We start from the raw sequence: 10,298 nt of genomic DNA, 5'->3' as shown, positions 1-10,298 counted from the left end.
CGGAGCCAGAGTTGAAATGATGTTGGAGCCACATAATTTATTTATTTTGAATAATTCCAAAATTATGAAATATGAACAATTTGTTGCTGCTGTTCGCTGCTCTCTTGCCAAAATGCTTTATTGGGATGCTAACACCATGACTGGCTTCCTCCTTCATGAACTCGTGCACGTTGCTTAGAATTTCCCGAGCTTGGCTATGCAAGGTTTTTGATTTCAACTTCGACAGAACTGGAGGCATTATGGAATTTAACGTTCATTAGCAAACACACACTTTTACATACACACACGCAATACACGCACACAACGTCAAACCGGTCAAATACTTAGTATAAAATAAAAATATGGTGCTTCCAATCCAACAAAACTCACCGCCAGTTTACCTGCCTTTTCCCCTTCCGTGACAGAAATAGTGCTTCATTATTACAGTTGGCAACACTAGTTACTAGCTAGCCAATGAACATGCACTGCATGAAAGAAGCAAGCACTACGCCGTGCTATATTGCCACATTAGCGTCCCTACCGAACGGTGGGAACCGCTAGCTGGAGCGCTATTCAATTGTTTTCAATGATGTTTGCGCGAGTGTGTCCAGGAATGGAATGACAATGTGGCAACAATAGCGAAGGTTTTCGAGCAGGGTAGAACACATGATGCTAAGAGAGAGGGAGACGAAACGAAAATTCGTTTCTACGCAACGGCAAATTTACGTGTGTGGCACTCTAAAACGCTATGCTAACCCCTCCGCCACGGAGGCCGGCGAGGTGGAAATGTGTTTTGGATTTTCTTTGTAGATGCGAAAATCCTTAACTGTGATGCGCACATTCTTTTAGTTACATTAAAGTTCACCGTTTCACGGAAACTAGGAATTGACAAATCACCTTAAAACATGCATGTACATGCATTTAATACTGCTAAATACGAAAAGAAACCTTGGCCGGCTCTTCATGTTATCCACCGAAGATGGAAAAGAGAAATAAAACAACTTTCGAGCGTTTGGCTTTCCTTGCTTGCTCTGAGATCTGAAGGATTTCGGTTTTATATATGTAATGATAGTACTTTCAGTGCTTGAAGAACGTCGTTAGGTACAAATAATTATGTCACAAATAAATGCTTTGTCAAATGTTTTACGAATATTCCAAACTTAGACCTCTTACGATTACGAGTTGATCGGGAACCATTTCAACTCAATATTTCTTTAAAAAAATACAACAAATTAGTGTAGTTGTAAGTATTGAATGCATTCTCTCTCAAGAGATCGTTAACAAATCTACACCAATAAGCACAATAAAAGTAAAACAAGAATGCAAAACAATAATAACTATGAAATCTGTAACGTGTAGCAGTGTTCACGTTACAAGGATGTATATAAACTTATTAATATTTTCCTTTGTTTGGTATTTATAATTTTTGGGTGTTAATGGTTAATTACCAAGAAAAGTGGAACCCACCTCGTATATAGAGTATACATCCAGATGTTAAATATAAGTTCAAAGAGTTTGTTTCTTTCTGCCAGCAAGCTGAGCTGGAGTTTCTTTATCGGTGACAACAATGCGAGAAAACAATCGCTATTGTGTAGAAGCCAGGCAGACTCAACTTTATGTAAACGTTGAAACCGGGAAAAAGACGAAAGATTAGGCTGTCTTTCCCACGCTATATCTGTCGTGTCCCTTGGCGGACAATAATTTAACTAATATCATATTAATCCCTGATTCTTTTACTTCAAGACGGTGTAATCAGAATTTAGTTACGTTAAGGTAAACGAAAGTTATGCCCGCGCAAGACAAAACCTGTATTTAAAAGAAAATTTTGCTTAACATTTTAACGTTGTAAACTTTCTTTCTTTTCTTTGTTGTCTTTTCGCGTGGCCGTTGCAGGGAGAGAGGGGAGTTGGAAGAAGCCTTACTCCCTAGTCAAATTAAATGCTGAGTGTAACAATTAAAATTATATTGCATGTTTAATATCCACAAAAGGGTAAAAATAATAATTTCTGTATATAGCTAATTATGTTCCTCTTTGATATTTTATTAATATGTATTTTATTGTAATGTAAAATTGAGGTAAAGATAAAAGTTGGTAAATCTTTCACGGCACCGAGAAATCCTATATAAGCAACAAAGCTCGGTGGCCCGTGGCCTTTTGTATTCGAACTCCAGATAAATACGGAACTCGTATTACCGTCTTTTCTTTTCACACCCGTATTTCTGCGCTTACTTCCACGTCGCTACTAGGAATTAGTTTATTCTGGATTATCGTTAGGACAATTACTTAGCTCTTCTGGTCAGAAGGCTTATGTTCTCTCGGTTCTATGCTCCTGGTCAGGAGATATAATTGAGAGGATTGTGATTGTCGTAGGATACACCAGAATTCGGGATCGGTCGATAGACTGTTAGTAGTCAACGTTTGTGTCCCTGGTCAGGGAACACCTTTTCTTATTCTGTGGTCACGGATTAATTTTCAGTTCTCTGGTCAGAGGCTGAAAAGAGAAAAGGAAGTTGGGTACTTAACTGAATATCGACAGAACCTAGTGGGAAAAAGGATTGTCGATTACTTATAGAATCTTGGTCAAGATCTATAAGTACATTGAGAACCTTTGACCTAGAATTACGAGGGACCTTACATCGAGGATTGAAGAAGCCGGAATAACCCGAACCTTGAGCCGAGGAGACCCAAGCCCCGAAGCGATACTGAGTGTGAAGCCGAGGCTCAATAGACCCATCGAACCAAGTACGATCCAGGGCGGATCCTTACAAGTGGCGCCCAACGTGGGGCTCGAAGTATATATCCGGTGGTTGTTCAGAAATTACGAAACATCGAGATGGCAACAAGAAAGTCTAAACGCAATTCATTGCCGACGATTGTAGAGGAACATGGGATTTTGCACTTTGATTGTTGCTCCGATCAAGATGAAGATAAAGGGGCATTTAGGTGCATTTCCTGCAGCCAGTGGAGGCATTTCGTTTGCGAATTTGAGGCTGAAATCGTGGAAGGGCAAAATTTAGATGCCATCCGGTGTAAAGGTTGCCAGGGCGATGACGATGAGAATAAGGAACCTGCTATTGAACTTCCTCCGTGGTTGACAGTTTGGTCCGAAATGGAAGAAAAGAAAAGAAAGAAAGAGAAAGCAGAAGAAGAAAGGAAACGTCAAATAGAAAAGGCTGCAGAGGTAAAAGCTCGGAAGGCGGAAGAGAAAGCTAAAAAAATCGCTGAAGAGAACAGGTGGCAACAGTTCTGGAGTATGTTAAGAGAAGAGAAAGCCGAAGAAGAAAGAAAACGACAAGAAGAGAAAGCAGAAGAAGAAAGAAAACGACAAGAAGAGAAAGCCGAGGAAGAAAGAAAGCGACAAGAAGAGAAGGCAGAAGAAGAAAGAAAGCGACAAGAAGAGAAAGCAGAAGAAGAAAGAAAGCGACAAGAAGAGAAAGCAGAAGAAGAAAGAAAGCGACAAGAAGAGAAAGCAGAAGAAGAAAGAAAACGACAAGAAGAGAAAGCAGAAGAAGAAAGAAAGCGACAAGAAGAGAAAGCAGAAGAAGAAAGAAAGCGACAAGAAGAGAAAGCCGAAGAAGAAAGAAAGCGACAAGAAGAGAAAGCAGAAGAAGAAAGACAGCGACATGCTGATAGATCGGAAAATGAAGAACGGTGGAAACAGCTGCATGAAACTCTAAGCAGGGAACAGTCCCAAAATAATGAGAAATGGGAAGTACTGCACACAACGCTTACAGTTGAGCGAGAGCGTGAAATGGAAGGAATTACTCGTTCCATGGACACTCTGGGAGTGAGTGTAACCGAGATTAAGGAACAGATGACTGCTTATCTAGGGAAAAATGAGGAAGTGAGTTCTAAGGTTGCTGAGTGCTTCGAGAGGTTAGAGAATTTTGCTGAAGAACTACGTCAAGGAGAAAGTAAGGCTTCCTCTTTTTGTGAAGAGATAAATACTAGTATTTCCAGCTTCCGAGAACAAGTTACCCACAATATAACCAGCGTTCGTGAAGATGTGGACAACATTGCAAAGAATAACACTTGTGTGGCCACCGAGTTACGTCAGCTGAAATTAAACGTGGAACAAAACATAAGCTCCCTGAGAGACAGGCTTCAAGGACTTCACGTAGATTCATCTCAACAGGAAACCGCTGTTAAGTCACCTTATCGCTTTGATAACCATCAGTCAGCTGGAGAGACGTCAGATTACGTTGAGTGTGAGGGTGCACGTGGACCTCCGAATAAGAGAAAGATCTCAAGGAAGAATAATGATAGGCCCACAGTGGAAGATCAAATTGTTCGAGGTATGGAAGAAAGAATTAATAACAGTAAAGTTGTGACCTCTATTGGAAACTCTGATGCTGGAAGGTTTGGAAAAACCTCGAAGACAGAAAAAAATCGGAAGAGACCTTCTTGTGATTCATCTTCGGAGGACGAAAGACCACCGGGAAGGATTCGTCGAAAGAGACGGAAACCTGGAAGGAATTCAACTCCATCTTCAGATTCGGAATTAGATAAAAAAATCGGAAGACGATATGTCAAATTACCTCGAATATCTGACTTAAATCAACTCCCTAAGTTCAGTGGTAACATTGAAGCTCAAAGTGCACAGAAGTACTTGAAGGAACTAAATGTTAACTTTGAGCTTATGCAAGTTCCAGAGAAATATCGTCTCCAGTTACTATCCAGATTGTTTACCGGACAAGCCGAGCATTGGTTCCAGGCCCATTACGAAGAGTTTAGGGACTACAATGGATTTTGTAAAAAGTTCACTGCTACATTTGCTTCAGAGGAAGCAAAGCAAAGACAATTGGACGTCTTGAGAAATAGAAAGTACACTAAAGGCTCCAATCAAACCATGGAAGAGTATGCGTGGGGAATCTATGCTGGGTTTAAAAATCTTTCTCCAGTACTCATAGAAAGTGAGGTCTTGAATTTGATAATTAAACAGATGTCTTATAAAGTCAGACAACTTTGCCTCGTTAACCCACCGAAGACAATGGAAGAGTTAGCAGCGTTCCTGAAAAGATATGAAGTGAATGAGGAGGCCGAAAGCTGGAGAACAGATTGGTTCAAGAGAAATGAAGCTGGGAACAGTAATAATGGAAGGTTTAGAAATCAGCAACCAATACAGAGAAATGCAGCAGTGAGACAAGTCGTCCGAGAAAACCACGTACCTGCGGGAAGAAATATTAACAACAACGTCCGTAACCATGAAGAACCAAGGACAGGTAATAATGGTTACCGTCAAACTAGGGAGTTTAGAGGAAGGACGTGGTATAGAAGTCGACCTAATAGACAAGAACCCAGATCTGATCCCGAGACGAGAGCACCAGAAGGAGGTTACGTCGAGAGAAGAAGAAACTCAGCATCTCCTCCTCGAAGAAGAGAGTACAATTCTCCTAACCGGCAATTCATGACTTCAGGATCTCAGACATATGAATCAGAGTTACCGAGGACCTTCGAGCAACAACAAGCTGTTGATCAGACTCGTCAGTTCTATTGGAGCGCTCCAGTGGTTCCCTCTAACCAAGGTTTAAATGGGAATCTTGCTTAAGTTCCGTTCCGCTTGGGCAAGGAAGTAGTAAGGAACGAATAATATCCAATGGCGAAACTTTTAACAGGGCTTACGAAATCCATTACAGCTACTCCTTAACCAAAGTAGAAGAGAAAGCTGTAGAAGAAGGGATTAAGAGGTCTGTTGAATTAACTACTTTCCATAGTACGCCCAAAGTTAAAGCTCAAGTTGCAGACATTCCTGTCGTTTGCTTACTCGACACTGGGAGCGAGGCTTCGTTGTTAAATTTCGACATTTGGATGGAACTACTTGAGAAATACAGGGGAATGAAACTACAGAAGGATCCAGAAATTCGAATAGTTGGAGTAACCGGTTCGAATCGGATAAGGATTTGTGGGAGAAGGGATATTAGCATTAAATTTGGAGACCAAGAATTGAACATTGAAGTATTTGTGATAAAGAAGTTAGGTGTTGATGTTTTACTGGGCATGCCGTTTCTTAAGCCCTATGGAGCCAATATCTGTTTGTTGGAGAACGAGTTGACACTGCAAAGTAGCTGCACCCCGCTCACTGTTAATATAGATTACGACGGAGGCAAGGAAGCCAGAGTAAACGTCGCTGTGTTGGATAAGTGGAGTGCCAGTGAAGATAAAATTAGGGAAAAGGTTGAAGAAAGTCAGTTCTTGTCCAAGAGTGAACAGGATAGTTTGTTCCATTTGCTTATGAAATATCACCATGTATTTTCAGAAAGACCTGGCTGTGCTAGAAACGTTCAGTGTGAGATATGGTTGAAGGATTTAGAGCCAGTGTTTAGGAAGCCTTATCCGATCCCTGTTGCCAAGCGTGAAGCTTTAGAAAAGGAACTAAATCTATGGAAGGAATGGGGAGTCATTCAACCTTCGAATTCTGCCTATTTGAATCCTTTGATAGTAGTGGATAAGCCTCAAGGACAAATACGCTCGTGCATTGATTTTCGCCAGCTCAACAACAAAATGATAGTTCCAAGAAGCTCCGTCGAACCCATCCATGAGTCTTTGCAACGTTTCCGAGGATCCAGGTACTTTTCCAGCTTGGATCTCGCGTCTGGCTACCTTCAAGTAAAAATACACCCTGGCCACAGAAAATACACCGCTTTTTCTTATCGAGGTCGCTTATATGAATTTACTCGGATGCCTTTTGGACTTTCGAATGCGGTCAGCACTTTTGTCTCAGTCATGCACAAATATTTTGGTCCAGAGAGTGAGGAGTATCTTACCGTGTATCTGGATGATTTACTTGTTCACTCCAAGACGCTTCTAGAGCATTTACAGCATTTACAATTGGTCATAGAACGATTGAGAGAATGTGGGATGACCATTAAATTAAGGAAATGTGAATTTGTCAAAAAGGAGATTCGCTTTTTAGGGCATATAGTATCAGGAGACGAAGTAAAACCTGACCCTGCTGGTAATGAAGCCATTTTGAGATTTCCTCGGCCAGCCTGTAGGAAAGACCTCCGGAAGTTCTTAGGTCTTGCTAATTGGAGAAGAAAATTTTACCCTGGATTAGCACAGGATGTAGAACCCTTAAGTCATCTCCTAAGGAAGGATGTTAAGTGGAGCTGGGGTGAAGAGGAAGAACAGGCGTTCCAGAAAATTAAGATTACGTTAGTTACTACTGGTGCATTGTCTCAACCAGACTTTAATTTAAGCTTTTGTCTACAGTGCGACGCCTCTGCTAAAGGGCTAGGCTGCATATTGTTCCAAGAACCAGAGGGTGGCGAGAAAATTGTAAATGTTATCCAATATGCAAGTCGAAAACTGAGGAACAATGAGAGACATTATTCCATCCATGAACTGGAGTGTCTGAGTATCATTTTTGGTGTGGAGAAATTTTCTGTTTATCTAAAAGGCCAATCATTTAAAATATACTCGGACCACAAGGGACTCGTCTGGTTAAAAAACTCTCAGGATCTTAATAGCAGGTTAACTAGATGGGCTTTGAAACTACAGGCTTACCAATTCCAGATTATTTACGTCAGAGGAAAGGATAATGAGATAGCTGACACTCTTTCCCGGTATCCTGTGTCCGATTCACCAGAAGGAGATATTCCGAAGACACTTTTTAAGGTGAACTATATTTGGCAAGAACGGGAAGAAACTGAGGAACTGGAAAAGTGGATTGAAGCTCAGAGGGAGGACTTGTTTTGTCAAAGCATCTTGAGCATCTTGGAAGCTCCAGAAGAGACTGATACCATTACTCAAGGTAGAACTAGGAAGAATTATTGTCTACATGGAGGTTTATTGTTCAGAAGAGTTCAGGGTGAATCCATTATTTGGAAGCTTTGTGTGCCGGCAATATTTGTTTCCAGATACTTAGAGAAAATCACGATAACCTAGGACACTTTGGCATTACAAAAACCAAAGCTAAAATAAAATATAGATATTTTTGGCCCAAACTATCCGGAGATGTTATTCGGTATGTTAAGGACTGTGAGATGTGTGCCAAGACAAAAATGGATAAGATAGGAATCCTGAGAGAGAAGCTTCACATTTCACCCAAGCACCCTCATGAGATGCTGTCTATTGATATTATAGGCCAGCTACCAACTTCCCATGGGTTCTCCTACATTTTTACCGCCGTTGACATTGGCACGAAATTCGTTTCGGCCTATCCTCTGAGGAGAGCTACATCTCAGGAGATCGTGAACTTATTGGAGAAGACGTATTTTGCTCACTATCCTCGAGTAAAAGTCATCCTCTCAGACCGAGGTACCCAGTTCACTTCGACAACCTGGAGCGAGTATATGAGAAGGAAGGGCATTACTCATGTCTGCACTACAGCCTATCATCCCAGCAGTAATGTGGTAGAGAGAATTAACCAAGAAGTCGTCCGTCTTTTGCGGCTGTTTTGCTACAGAGAGCATACTCGTTGGGCCACCTTCATCAATGATGTGGTTTGGTTATTGAACAATTCCGTCTCCTCTGTTACGGGATATGCTCCTTCTGAACTTTTCTTCAATAGAGCCATCCCGGAGGAAACTCATGAAAGGTTTTATTGGCCTGTACCACAGGATGAAAAGACGACTTGGGCCTTTAAATTATATCAAGCTCAAGGGAGAAGAAGAGAACAACAGAAGAAGAGAAGAGTGAAGAATCAAGGACAAGCATTGATCTTGAAGGAAGGAGATCTGGTCCTAGTGAAGAACCGTAAGCTGAGCTCCAGTCGTCTCCAAACCATCTCCAAACTCTTCGAGGTGTACGTCGGTCCATACATCGCTACCCAGATGAGGGACAACTCCGCACTTCTCCTGCAGCCGTCTACAAAGGAGCCTATAGATCGGGTTAACTACCAGAACCTAAAGAAGTTCACCTGCTCCCAGGAACGACGGAGAGAAATACTCGGAGAAAGCCAGATTTCTTGTGACTAGTGTGGAACGTCAAGAGTTGTCAGTGAATTGTTTATGAACATTAAGTGAAGTTTTGAAAATTTTCACAATTTTTCTATGAAAGAGAAAATTGTTCAAATTTTCTCGTAGGAAGCGGGGCAAATCTAATTGATTTTTATTAACATAAAGCAAAATCTAAATAAAACTTACACATAATAAAACCACTTCAACTATTTCATAATTTATTTAATATCTTTAAACAGTTAGTAAAAAAATTAGCTTCTTTGCAATACCTGATATGTATAAAAGTAACAAATTAATTTCCTTTATGTAATTAATAATAGTATTAGTATTATTATTATTAATAATAATATATTTTAATAGAGTAATTTATTTTTACTTTTAATAACATTACAAATATGTATATCGTACATATATGTATATCGGTCAGTCGATCTCTTCTACTGCCCTCCATACAAACAAGAAAATATGGTAAACAAATGCGCTTTTGCTCAACTATGCATTTTGTACAGGGTGCGAAATCATTTAAGACTGTGGGGGGAGAAAGATCTTAATCTACAAAACCCCTCCCCACAAAAATACATATAAATTAGACGATATACATATTTATAATGTTATTAAAAGTAAAAATATATTAGTATTATTATTAATTACACATAAAAAAAGTAAAAAAAGGTAATTACACATAAAGAAAATAATTACTTTTACATATATCAGATATTATAACGTAGCAAACTAATTCCCTTACTAACTGGTTGAATATGTTAATAAATTATGAAATACTAGTTGAAGTGGTTTTATTATGTTAAGTTCTTATTTGGCTTTTGTTTTATGTTAATATAAATCAATTAGATTTCATAGTAATTATTGTTTTCCATTATTGTTTTACTTTTATTGTGCGTATTTATGTAGATTTGTTAATAATCTCTTGAGAGAGAAATGACATTGAACACTCACAACTACACTAATTTGTGTGTGTTTTCCATAGTATTCTTAGTAAAGTATACTTGAAATTAAAAGTAATTGCTTATCTTTTGTTTGTTGGAACAAAAACTCTCCCTCCCGGAAAGTTTTGGTGAAGGGGAAATCCCCCGTCCCCCAGGACTTTGCACCCTGATTTTGTATAGTATTTAGCCGTATACTAAATGAGTATCCTTCTCATTCTACTGGAGAAAATGCAGACCATTGAAAACGCGAATGCCCTTTGATTGTACGTTTGATAATCAATATAGAAATCTACAAACTTTATTTCTGATTTTGCCAAAATAACCATAAATTGGCCGTTGCGAAATATTTTAGCAGGCGAAACTTGAAGGAAAATTTGGCCAGTTCGCTGTGCCGAAATCCAAACGCATAGAGGGAGTTTTGTTGTAAATCTTTAAGTTCCAATTCAGTAAATAACATAGTTCGAACACAGTAGC

Source organism: Lepisma saccharinum, chromosome 20 (genome assembly GCF_977018435.1).
Source record: "Lepisma saccharinum chromosome 20, izLepSacc3.1, whole genome shotgun sequence".
NCBI classification, from domain to species: domain Eukaryota; kingdom Metazoa; phylum Arthropoda; class Insecta; order Zygentoma; family Lepismatidae; genus Lepisma; species Lepisma saccharinum.
Note: the sequence above shows the minus strand (reverse complement) of the source record.